Consider the following 12290-nt stretch of genomic DNA (forward strand, 5'->3'; position numbering starts at 1 on the left):
TGGTACACTAACACCTGCCTTGTGTGCGCATACCTGGGACACAGGATGCAGAAATGCCCATATATGGACACAAGCTTGTTTATATGCACACATATGGATACACATTTCTGCATGAATATGTGCCTAAGTGTGCACACAAATAAACAGACCACCCCAAACATACACACCCCTACCTCAGCCTCCCTCCTGATGCCTCCCAGCAGCTGCTAGCCACACTCTACCTCTCTGAGGCTCACTGTCAGTCTCTGCTCCTGAAATTCTTTCTTCTCCCTGACATCCTCTTCACTGCTTTTTATCTGGAAGCAGAGGGAAGCTTAGCAGCAATTGTCAGATGGGTCTTGGAGAGAGAGAGAGGGCTAAAGGAAAGTCCTCAAAACCCTGGCCTGGAGTGCCCCACACAGGACTGGCACACTCTGTTGCCCTGCTTGATGGATGCCACCCAATTGCAGGCAGGCAAGTGCAACTGCCAGCAGCCACACTGAGCTCTGGATAAGGCCATGCATTCCTTCAGCCTCTTGTCAGAAAGGAGATGAGGTGAGCACCAGTTGAATCGAGCTTGATACCAGTCCTGCTGCAGGGGCATTCCTGAGATGGCCCATTGTTCTCCATGGGGTACTCCAAGACACCCAGTGAGGGTGATCTTCCTGGGACATTTATAGAACTTCTCAGCACATGGTGTCATAGTACCTTGTTCTCAAAGAAACTGTGCAGGTCATCCCTGAGCACAGATGGGCAAATCCTCAGATCCCTCCCTATCTCTTACTATAGCCAGTGTGACCCAGAGCTAAGACATAGCAGAAGGGGATATAGAGCATAATCTATCAGTCAACAAACATTTAATAAGAACTTATTATGTGTCAGGGGCTCCTCTAGGCACTGGATAAACAGGAGAAAAAAAATCACCCATAAAGTTCTTCATGCTGCTGGAGTAGCTCCATCTACAGAGCTGCCCCCCTATCTGACAGCAATATCACAGTTGCCAGCCTCTGTGATTTCTCCTGGTAGAGCCACCACAAGGCAGATAGGTCCACATATCCCTCCTGGTTGGACAGTTTAGCAGAACAGCTTCCAGAATCATCTGATCTTATGGCTAGAACAGCAGCTGAGCCACTAAGGAAAGGCCTGCAGTGTCTGCATATTAGATGCAGAGACAACCATGGTCTCTGCTGGAGAAAGGGCTTGCTCCCCCAAGAGGGCCCCAGGCTGGAGTTTCTCCAGGAAGCATCTGCGTTTGGGAAGAGCTTCCTGATATCAAACTCACCTGGAGAACTTCATAGACGGCTGGCCTGGAGTCTTGCTGGCTGGGGACGTGTACATGCAGTCTCACAGTGCTGTTTTATTCCATGAAGAGGGGTCCCTGGAAAGTTCAGAGGTGACACTGTTGGAAGGAATGCCCAGAGCCTGTCTTGACTTCCAAGACAAAAGAGCTGTTTGTGCTCTGTGAGCCATTTACTCAGGTGCTTTCCTTGGACCAAGTCACTTACTACTGTGGCCACCTGCCTGTCTACAGCCTGATAAGAGCCCTGTACCCTGCCTGTGTGCCCAGTCTATCTCCCAACATCTACATCTTCACACTGGGCACAGGCGAACCAGACACAGAGGTGAGTGAAACAAGGTCATAAAATGGCACTTACCTGTTCCTAAAACCTGTTCAGGCTATTCACAGGCACAAACTACAGGACCTGACCAAAAATGATCTTGAGACACAGTGAAACCAAAAGCTTCTGGCAAGTGGAACATGAAGAACCAGAACAGGGTTCTGCAGACCTAGATCAGAAGTGAGAGGGCCATCAACAGTTGCAGGATGGACCAGGATTATGGAGCCACTGGAAACTCCCCAATTGCAAACTCCACCTACACAAGCAGATTCTTCCAAGACACCCAGTTATGACCAATCAGCCCTCTATTTCCCTTTTGCCTTGGCTGCTTAAACCCCTTTCCTACTGACAACTGGGGAGGCATATTTGAATGTGCTTCCCGTCTCCTTGTCACTCAACCTACAATGCAGCTCTTTTCTTTTGCACAAACCAGGCTTCTATGTGCATGGAGCAGCAAACCCTTGCTCCATAACAGGGGCAAGACCCCATAAACTTGCTGATTGTTCCAGGCCTCCAGAAGAATCCACTCAACAAAGACAGGGTCTCTGTTTCAGACCCTCTCCTAAATGCCTACAAGTACTGTCCATGTCCCCCCTCACTGCCATGGCCAACTCCTCTTGTGCCATTTTGCTGGAAAGAAAGGAATAAAGATGGGAATGAGTTCCTTGTATGGTGCCTGTTTCTATGGAGTTGACTGAAATCATCCATCTGTTTACCTCCATCTTCCCTTTGCACCTACAAGCTGCTCTGAGCAAAGGAGGCAACATCAGACACTGCCTATCTTATCAGGAGGCTGATCCTGCCTAACAGCATCCAGATTCAGGGGAATATTCATTGTGGGCTTCAAACCAAGTTGTAAAACTGAGTCAAAGAACAAAATGTGCCCCTAAATGCTCTGCCTGTGGTCAGGCTGTACAGAGCTCTGCCCCAGCCGTGGACAGGCAGACTATGTGGAACTCACTGGAATGGAAGACCAAGTTGGGGTGGACTCCAGAATTACTCTGACCTCCAAGTCCTCTGTAGAGTGAGCTCTTCTTCCCTAACCTTGCTGTTCAACCTCAAAATTCAGGGCATCCTCTGTGTTCTGTCTCTGCAGTCCCTTGTCCTTGACTGCCAGCGGGGCCCAGGCCAGGCCAGCGATAAGAAACCTTGGGGACAAAACAGCTCAATGAACTATACCTCTGCTCTATCCCCTTCCTGAGCCAGGGTCAGCACAATATGGGAAAAGTCAAGTAACTCACCTCAGGAATATATGCCATTTATTCACCTTTTGTCCCTAAAGAACACACCTAGTCAACTTCAGCCCACCCAGTACATCAGGAGCCTGCACAGCATAAAGCCCATCCATCAGCATGACAGCTACATCAGAGCCTGATTGTGGCACTCTGGTTTCAAGGCCCTGATCGAGGTAGTTACTTGGTGTTTTACACCTGGTCCCCCTTTCTTAAGCTCACTCCAGCTCTCTCCAATGAGGGGCAGAAGCCCATTGCTTGACTTAGTTTTGTGTGTGCTAGAAAGGTTTGCTGTGTGCTCACCTCTCTCCTCTTAAGCTTCCTATCATGTTTATGTTCATGACACATAAAGAAAGCCCTAGCTTTTCAGCCCAGATGAAAACACAGGCACCCCAGGCTGAAAGTGCAGAAACTAAATGCCAACCAAGGGAGGGCCCCATGTCCCTCAACCTCTGAGAGAAGTGAGTGCTGCTCCTTCTCTGCAGAAGGCTGTGGGCCCTGCTCTAGGTAAGTCAGGTGCTGCCTATTTCTAGCATTTTGCTCAATGGTGCCTTCCAACACCTGGGCACTGATGTTTTCAAAAAGTCATGGTACCACCAAACTTATGTCTGGGGAGCTAAAGAAGAGTGCCCATTAACCATCAGGCAAATAGACAGGAATCAAGAAATAATGGACCTGGGTGTGGGCAGTTCTGTACCCCAACACCCTCCTCCTGATTCTGATTTTCAGTTTCCCTCATTCTACTAAAGGGAGGCCAAGGGCAGAAAGCCCCCAAGGGGCCCGACAGCCAACTCCCTGGAAGAAAAGCTTGAAACAGCCCCAGGAGAGGTTTATTCATGAAGCTACTGCTCTGGCCAAGGGCCAAGGCTGTTTTTCTCGAGAGGAAGACTCAGAGGCAAGAGAGCCCAGCCAGAGACCCTCTCCCATCCCTGGGGTGCATACCAGACTTCCTAAGTCATGGCACACAGCAAAGCTCCCAGAACAGCATTCCCAGCTGCATGTCGGTCCTCTCTTTCCACCCACATTGTGCTCCTCAGACTGGGGAGCTGGTGACATGGCTGCCTCACTCAGTGCAGGCTCCTGAGTGGCTTCTGCCTACATTTTCTCATGTGCTTCCACAGGCCATGGTCTACTGACAGGCCTTTCCCCACAACCACACGGATTCCTCCTCCGTGACAGCTGAAGCAGACACACGGGTTCAGGCCAACCCCTGAAAGTGGATTGTGTGGCAGAAGCTGAGGCTTCCCAAAAAGCAACTTCAGCCCTTCAAGCCACACACACACCAAGCCTTACCACAGCTTTTGGGTGCAAGCTGATGCCCCCCCTGCTCTTCTGCCTAGCAGCCTCTCCACCTGCCCCTCTGAAGGTGTCCCTCACTGCTTCATCTCACCTCCTTGACCTCACTGATGGCTTCTCAAGAATGGGAGTCTGTGCAATGACCCTCAAAGTCCCAGCATCTCTACTTGAGGTGACCTCCTCAGTCCCAAACCAGCAGGTCTTAAACTCTAAGTCAGCTGCCCCCTTTCCTCAAGAAATGCAAGTCTCATTTTCCTCATACCACTGACCTCTGCCCTCCCACATTTTCAACAGATCCAGAAGAGCTTAAGTCACTGAGCACAAAGCCAGGTTTTCTAGGCTTGTGTGAACACCTGAGTCCTATGACCCTTCTGGGCTCATACCTAAATAACCTTTGTCTTCTCAGCCTAAAATTATCCTCATTCAATTAATCAGAAATTATAAAACTGGCCTGAGAATTCATTTTCACTGCTGTGCTCATGTATGTGCTTGGTCAACGTTTCAGAAGTGCTGGAGCAGCCTGGACTCTCCTGCTGCCTTCCTGGGTGCACCTCATATATGGAATTCCCAGGGCTCACCTAACAAAGCCCCACAGACCGGGTGGCTTCAGCAGCAGAAACTCAGTGTCTCACAGTACTGGGGCCAGAAGTCTGTGCTGAGGGTGTGAGCAGGACTAGGCCTGAGGCCGGTGAGGGAGCATCTGCTCCCTGCCTAAACCCTAGTTTCTGATAGTTGCTGGCACTCTTGGCATTCCTTGATGTGTGGAAGCATCCCTCTGACCTCTGCCTTTATCTTCTTGTGGCATTCTCCTAGCTGCTGTGTCCCAATTTCCACCTTTTACAAAGATATCAATCATATCAGATAGGGTGAGGTCATTCGGATAGGACCCAAACTATTACCTCTGGAAAGACCTAGTTCTAAGATTACATTCATGGGCCCTAGGGGAAAGGACTTCAACTTGTGAACTTGGAGAACTCAATTTAGTCCTAAACGCTTTGCCCACAACCAGGCCCCTCTTCCAGCACCCTTCCAGGGTCTGTAAGTTGTGGGTCTGAAGAGGGCCAACAAACACCTGTGTTTTAAAGGATGGAGACCTTCTCAAGTCCCCAGACCCCTAGCCTTGTGCCTCAGCCTCTTCCCAGACCATGCGCTGGTCCTCTCTTCCCACTCCTGTGTCTTTCTGATGTTCTGCAAGGACAGAGTCCTCCCCAGGCCCTGCACAGTGAGCCAACAGAACACTCTCCCAGCATTTCTCTGCCTAGAAGGAAAGTATAAGGTGGAAAGTGACTTCTAAGCCCAAGTTATCTCAAAGGGTTTGGGCTTATCTTTTTTACAAAGTCAAGGAGAGGAGGCAGGGCAGCAAGTCAGGCTACTCAAAGTCTGAAGTATGAGGGATTTATTGCCTGTCCAATGTGGGGCCTGTTGGGGAAATGTTGTTTTAAAAAAATCACAACTGCAGTAGTGTCCTTTGGCACTTCATCTGTTCCTCTTCCAAAATACAACATGGGAAAGACCTGAAGAGGCCTCCAAAGACTGTGGCATTGTTACTAGTGAGCCGGCTCTGGGGTAGATGGGCTGGAGTATGGCCCATCCACTGGTTTTGGCATTTCAGAAGCTTCTAAGCTTCTAAGCCTCACTTTCTTGAATTGTAAAAGAGCAATCATAACAGGAACGATCCCATAAGATTGTTGCAAATGTATAATGAGGAGACATTTATAACAGTGAGTGCATAGCTAGCACACCACAACACGACAAATGCTCAACAATTATTAATATTGTTAGGGCACTGAGGAACTGAGCCTGGATCCCTGGGCACTGATAAAAATGAGGGATACTGTGTCCCTGACTAAGGAGACCACCCATCAACAACTGTAGGAAAAGAAGTGGCATCCATCCTTGACTTCCAGAAAGAGCCTTATTCTGGACTTCTCTAGGGTTTGAAATGAGGGGGAAGGTACTGTTCCCTCCTCACCCCCTACCCATACTTTCCTTTCTGAAGTACAATGGCTATGGGATCTGCTTCCTGCAAATTTCTGCAGTTTTATCTCATGACCAGAAGAGCCACCCCAGGGATCTGCTGAGGAGAACAAGGATCCACAGAGCTCAATGCACAAAAAGCACTACATCATGAGTCCAGTGGCAGGGCTCTGGCTTTTATAATGATCTTGTATAAGTCACATGGATTTTAGCCTCAGAAACACCTTACATCACCACCTGCTCCTCCATGGGTGAAGAGGAATGGCAGACCCCAGGTCTTGGAGTCCTCATGGTGCTTCTGTCAGATGCCAGCACAGTGACAACAATGTGTCCTTGCATTCTGGGAACAAGCACTCTCCAAGGACAAGAGAAGGGCAAGCAGGGAAGCAGGAGCCTTAGCTCCACCCTAGAACAGGACAGGGAAACTGGACCAGCACCTCCCTAATCCTCTACTTGGTCCCTTTTGCCCAAAGTGAAGTCCAGACCATGAGGATGAGGATTCAGGAATGTGCCTCACAGGCATCCCAAGACCCCAGCTCCTTATTAAACATTTCCATACTTATTTGGGCACAATCAGAATTTTTAATCATCTTCCTGAACATCAATTTATGGAGCTAGATTATTTCCAGATGTGATTCTACATACCAAAAAAAAAAGAGTGCAGTCATTGATTAACAAATGATTTCTAGATGGAGAACGCATGTGACTGGCAATCCCAGTTGCAACTTGCAGCATTTCTCTTTGCGTGGTAGAGAGGCCAGGCATCTCCCTGGTCTAGTCAGCAGAGGTCTCATCCCTAAGTTGGGCCGTTGTGTATCTTTTCCTGATCAAATCAAATAAGAGCTGGAGAAAGAACTTTGGCCTTTACTAGATTCTCCTGTCTCCCACTGTCATTAAGTACCCACAGCCTGGTGCCTTGATCCCAGGAAAGAGGAAAAAATACACAGGAGAAGAATTAGAAAGTGCCAATCAAAAGACAGCTTTCTAAATCATACTCTGCTACAAACTGCCTGTGTGACCCTCAGCAAGACAGCTCTCCTGTCCGTTCTACTCATTACTCGTTTGGCTATTCACTCTCTACAGTCATTTCTAAATCACTTACTATACACTAGTTACTAATTAACCTATGTTGTATACAGCCCTGTCCATGACCAACCTTAGTAATCAATGCTTGCACACTCTCCCTAAGATCCTTGACTTAGTACATTAGGCACTCACTGACTACTCTTGTCTTTGGATTCAAATCTGGGAGAGATATAGCATCCTCAGCTTTAGCAAGCTGTTCAGCAGAGATGACAGTTCCAGGCACACATGCCACAGAAGGGACATGAATGAATAGCCACCAGTGATTAGAGAATTAAGATTCCAGAAAGGTAGGAATGAGGCTTGGGGTTTGTCCCTGGTATGGAAACTTACATGTTCAAAGAGGGACATGCTGTCTAAGATGCTAGAAAGAAAAGATGAAGAATTCAGGTGAAGGACGAAGAGCCAGTTTGAAGCCCCCCAGAGCTTTAGTTGTAGCCAAATTTAGCAGAAGCGTTGGACTCCTGTCCACATGGGAATCTGGTTTTGCTGCCTTTCTTGGTCATTCAGAGCCCCTGCAGTTCCCCTAGATGCTCCACATTCCATTAGTTAATTGGTTTGTTCCTCCTATAAGGAACTGTGTGGAGCAGTGATCACATGATATTTGTATTATTCTCAACCTTCTTTCAAAGAGTATCAATTCCCCCACTGACCCTAAGTGACTCTCAGTTCCTGCATGTTTCATGGGGCCACTGGGAGGGCAGATGCACCTATGGAGAAGGAAAAATTTTGCATCTTGTGCTGAAACAAAGTCACAACTCAATTTCCTCTGCTGGTTGTACTTCCTGATGAAAAATGGAGCTGGAATGACTTTGTGTCCAATACTTAGACCACGCTCTGTAGTTGGACAAACAAGGTGCTTGGCTAGAAAAACGTGTTTTGGGCTGGCATCTCCAATATATGATATTCTTCCCAGATGCTATTTAGAGCAGGCAGCTGCCTATGTGCACCACCAGCACTGGGCTTCAGACAGAGGACAAAGTGCAAATGTGGCACTAGGAATCCAGCATTAATACAGCTAATGCTTTTTGAGTGCATAGTAGGAAGCATTCACAGGGAAAGTATTTTGTCTGCATTGTTTTCATTTAACCCTGACTGCAACCCTCTGAAGTTGGCATCATTATTATCCTCACTTTACAACTGAGGAGACTGAGGCTCCATGAGGTTAGATGAATTGCCTAAAGACACACAGCTGGTAAGTGGTGAAGCAGGGCTGTGGACCCAACTCAAAACATGTTATCTTAATTGCTACGGGCTATGACTATGGATTCTCAGTCCACCCCTCTACTGTCCACCTGACCTCTGGGCTTAAATGACCAATAAGCATTTATTTGAGAGCCACAGAAACTCTAAGACAGTTCTCAGTTAAAGACTCACTTTCAACCAGTGTAACTCCACATCATGTACAACCACAAAAATGGGGAGTTACACTCTCTTGATTCTGGCAAAGTGCATGTGAAATTCAAATTACTCTTTTAACCAAAAAAAAAAAAAAAGACTTTCACCCTTCAGACAGATCCATTAGCACCAATAGGCATTTATAGCTAGAGTTTCTTTACAATCTCCAAGACAGACCTTTGGTGGCGGGGTAGCATAGGGAGACTATGACTCAAGTCAGGGAAGAGATGGGCTTGTTGTTCATCCAGGTGCTTCTAAGCTGGATGCCCAAAACTTCCAGATTCAGGGGACAGCTGCCAGCAATTCTGCCCTGCTCATTCTTGTCACCTGAATTGAATGACTTTTCTAGGGAACAAGCAGCTTCTTAACATACCATTGTAAAGCTTCTGTGAGAGAATCGAGGGAGGCTCTTCTCCTCTGGGAATGAGGTCAGCCCTGAAAAGCTTTTCTGAGTTGAGCCAGATTCCTTTGGTAGCAGGCAAAGTTCCTCCTAAACACTCCTAGGAAGGCCATAGGCTCAATCTTCCCTCTGAGCTACCTTAGCCTTGGGGAACACCCAGGCCCTGGAGAATAATCCCAGTGACCTGGGCTTCCATCCTCAAAAGTCACTGGGTTCCAAGCCCCAGAGCCTCTCCCATCCTCCTCCAGGGCCCAGAAGCTTACCTGGTTCCTTTATTGTTACTCAACATGTCCTGCCTTCACTTCCTGTAATCTCAATATACCCCCTGTCCCCAGTCTTTACCCTCTTGCCTTGGATTTATTCTTAAAGTTGTGGCTTCCCAAACATTAGCCCAGCTTCCAGTCAAATTTCAGATGACCTCAATGAGTGGAATTCTTTTGGGGGCTCAGATTTCAACAGTATCTTCTCTTAAAGAACTTAGAACACATTTCCTTGGGAGCAGGATTAGAGTAAACCATGTGGTCTGTTCCCCCCCTTCAGTGAGTAATCTTTGTCTCACCCTTTCTCAGAAGAAGCTTCATCTCTGCATCCTGGGAGCCTGCCCGCCCTTTATCCCAGCATGCCCACAGGGGAGCACGCATGCAGCTTCTGCCCCCACCATGAACTTCATTGACCTGACTATTCTGGAGTGTGTCAAATTCAGTGAACCTAAAATTGGCTTTCTCATCATTCCCCAAATACTAACCACCAGCCTAGTGAGCTTCCTTCTGTCTTCACATTCTTCATCCCATGGGTCTGACACCTTGGGGTCCTGCCCACATGTCATGGGGTCAGTCAACAGTCCTGAGACTTCCCTCATTAATCAACATACATTTGCAATGTCATTTGCACCTCTTTTTGCTGGACTATCCTCAGAGCTATGCCCCTTTCATGTGAGTTTCCACACAGCTGTGGAAGAGTTAAGGGCTGCGACATAGTTTTTACTACACCCGACGCTCATGTGAGTTTGGCTCACAGAGGTGGCATGAGCAGTGGGACTATCTAAAAGAGCTGGATGGGACTCGTTCCCTAGCTCCCTTGAGAGTCTTCACTGCAGAGGCAGCTTTGGAAGTGCAGTTCTTAGCTGGGGAGACCCATGTTGTGGAACCCAGTACATATTCCTGCCACAGTCCCAAAACTGAGACAGCAAACCAGACAAGACACTCAGGTGGCTTATGATAGCATCCTAACATAGGGACATTTGCACCATTTCCTCTTCTTGCTTTTAAGCATTTCTGTTAGTGAAGTCAGGGAATCTGTGGTGGCCAAGGAGAAGAGCAGGGAAGGAAACCATTTATTAAAAGGGCCTGTTCCCACCTTCCCCTGATTCAGACATGTTTTTGTTCAATGTTGTGAATTGGGTGTGGAAGAGGGAATGTGACCCAGGCTGAGAACCAATCTGATTTCAGTCTCAGTTTTGTTTTTCTCTCCAGAATGTGAACTAGGAGATACAGAAATAGAGTACAAAAGCTCAAAACACTGGCACAAAATGTTATGTGGAGCTTGGGCCAGAGTAGAGGTTAGCACAATCCAAAGCCTTAGAAAAGCTGCAAATCTTGGGGGATGGAAATGAAGGGCACTGCAGAGAAAGCTCTGGAGTGTCTGGAGCTGAGAGAAGCAAAGTACAGTGACAGTGGTTCCAGAGAGCAAGAAAGACAGAGCTAACAATTTGCCAGATTCTAGGAGGCCCAGCAGTAACTCTACTCAGCTATTTTCTGTTTTGCTGTTTATCTTCTGTTTTGCTTCAGTTTATTTGAGCAGTCTTTGTTTTTCTGTAATCAAATAATTGTCAACCAAGCCAAATGTTTAATAGGACTATTTAACTTTTTACATGTTTGCAGTCTACTCCCCACCTAAACAAGACACCTAAGCAAGGCAGGCACCATTCCCTGCTCATCTCAGTCTCCTTCAGCCAGAGCCAGACTTGGACACCCACAGAGGCATCTATCAACAGAACCATAATTTTCTAAGAAGACTTTTGCTTTTTCAAATCTATCCACTTCCCCAGTATACATAAAATACTAACTTTGGCCCAGCATGGCCCTTTGGTTCTCTTTCTGATACTCCTTTGGTTTTCATTTCAATCCTCCTATCCTCCAGAGATAATCCTGAGATAGGAGATATCTGAATTGGGGTGGGGGGATTATCATATACCCCATATACGGCCAATAAGCATCCTGCAAAATTGATTAGTCTGTCATTAAATATCCAGTCATCCATCCATTTATCCAGCCAGCAAGCCAGGCTTCATAGAGCACCACTCCTGCATTCACTGGGGTTAGAAATACTAAGCCAAATAACACTAAGTCCTTCCACTGTACTCAAGGAGCTTAGAGTCTGAGCCCCTCTCCGGGATCAGTGTCCTCAATCTCACAGAAGGGGCATAGCCAGAAATAGAGAGAGAAGTTACTTGGAGTCTTGTCCAGGGTTTCCATGATAACACTGACCCTTCCTAGAGTAAAATAAGGGTTTCAGGAAGGAGGGAGGATAGTAGATATGGGGGCAAGGCCCTCTGCATCTGTTGGTACAATATAAAATACTAACTTCCAGGTACAAGGCCAAGCCCAGGGAAGAACCACTTGCTATTTGCAACACAAGCCATTGGGTCCATGTAGATGGAAGGGAAGGCAGGGGCTGCACTGTTCTTCCCAAGCCAGGAATATCTCCCATGAGAAACATGCTCAGCCAGCTCTGGATTCTGGGACCCCAGGCTACAGAGCCAGCATTTCACTTATGTGTGCAGACTCAAATCCCCAAATCTCCTACCACACATCTCCTACTCCTAAAAATAGCCAGCTTCCTATGTGGCAGGGCTAGAGGCCACCCTTCCAGATACTTGACTTTTTAATGAGCAGAAAATCTTTCCTTGAAGGTAACTTCCCTCCACAATAGTCAGAGCCCAGGGCCATGTCTGATGGAAACTTCAATGGAAGCTGATTACACTCATGCCCTCTGGATGCCCAAGGCACAGTGGGTGGAAAGAAAAGCAATTATAATAACAAACCAGGGTCCTGCTATAACACATTTGTTTGGTTTATTTCTGTGTAGGTTGCCTCTAGCTTTCAAAGTTGGGCATCCAGTGAAGTCATTCCAGGCCTTCGGCGGGGGGTAGGCTTACTCTTCTGGTCTCAGTTTGCACTGAGTCTGGGCCTTAGTCACTGCAGTTTTCCCAGACCAGACTCCCCTCAAAGCTGGATTTCTCAACCTTGGCACCATAGACACTTAAGACTTGATAATTTGGAGTTCTGGGTCCTCCAGTGTTCAGCA

General features: G+C 47.4%; 1 long non-coding RNA gene across 1 annotated transcript in view; it reads right to left on the reverse strand.

Moving 5' to 3' along the window:
- Positions 1-221: 221 nt before the first annotated feature.
- LOC144369616 (uncharacterized) overlaps positions 222-12290 on the reverse strand; it is a 53261-nt gene continuing 41192 nt past the window's right edge. The window contains exons 4-5 of the long non-coding RNA XR_013429407.1: positions 1262-1357; positions 222-296 (exon numbers count right to left, since the gene is read on the reverse strand). This is a non-coding gene — a long non-coding RNA (uncharacterized LOC144369616). The remainder of the gene's footprint in view (positions 297-1261; positions 1358-12290) is intronic.

Source organism: Ictidomys tridecemlineatus, chromosome 12 (genome assembly GCF_052094955.1).
Source record: "Ictidomys tridecemlineatus isolate mIctTri1 chromosome 12, mIctTri1.hap1, whole genome shotgun sequence".
NCBI lineage: Eukaryota > Metazoa > Chordata > Mammalia > Rodentia > Sciuridae > Ictidomys > Ictidomys tridecemlineatus.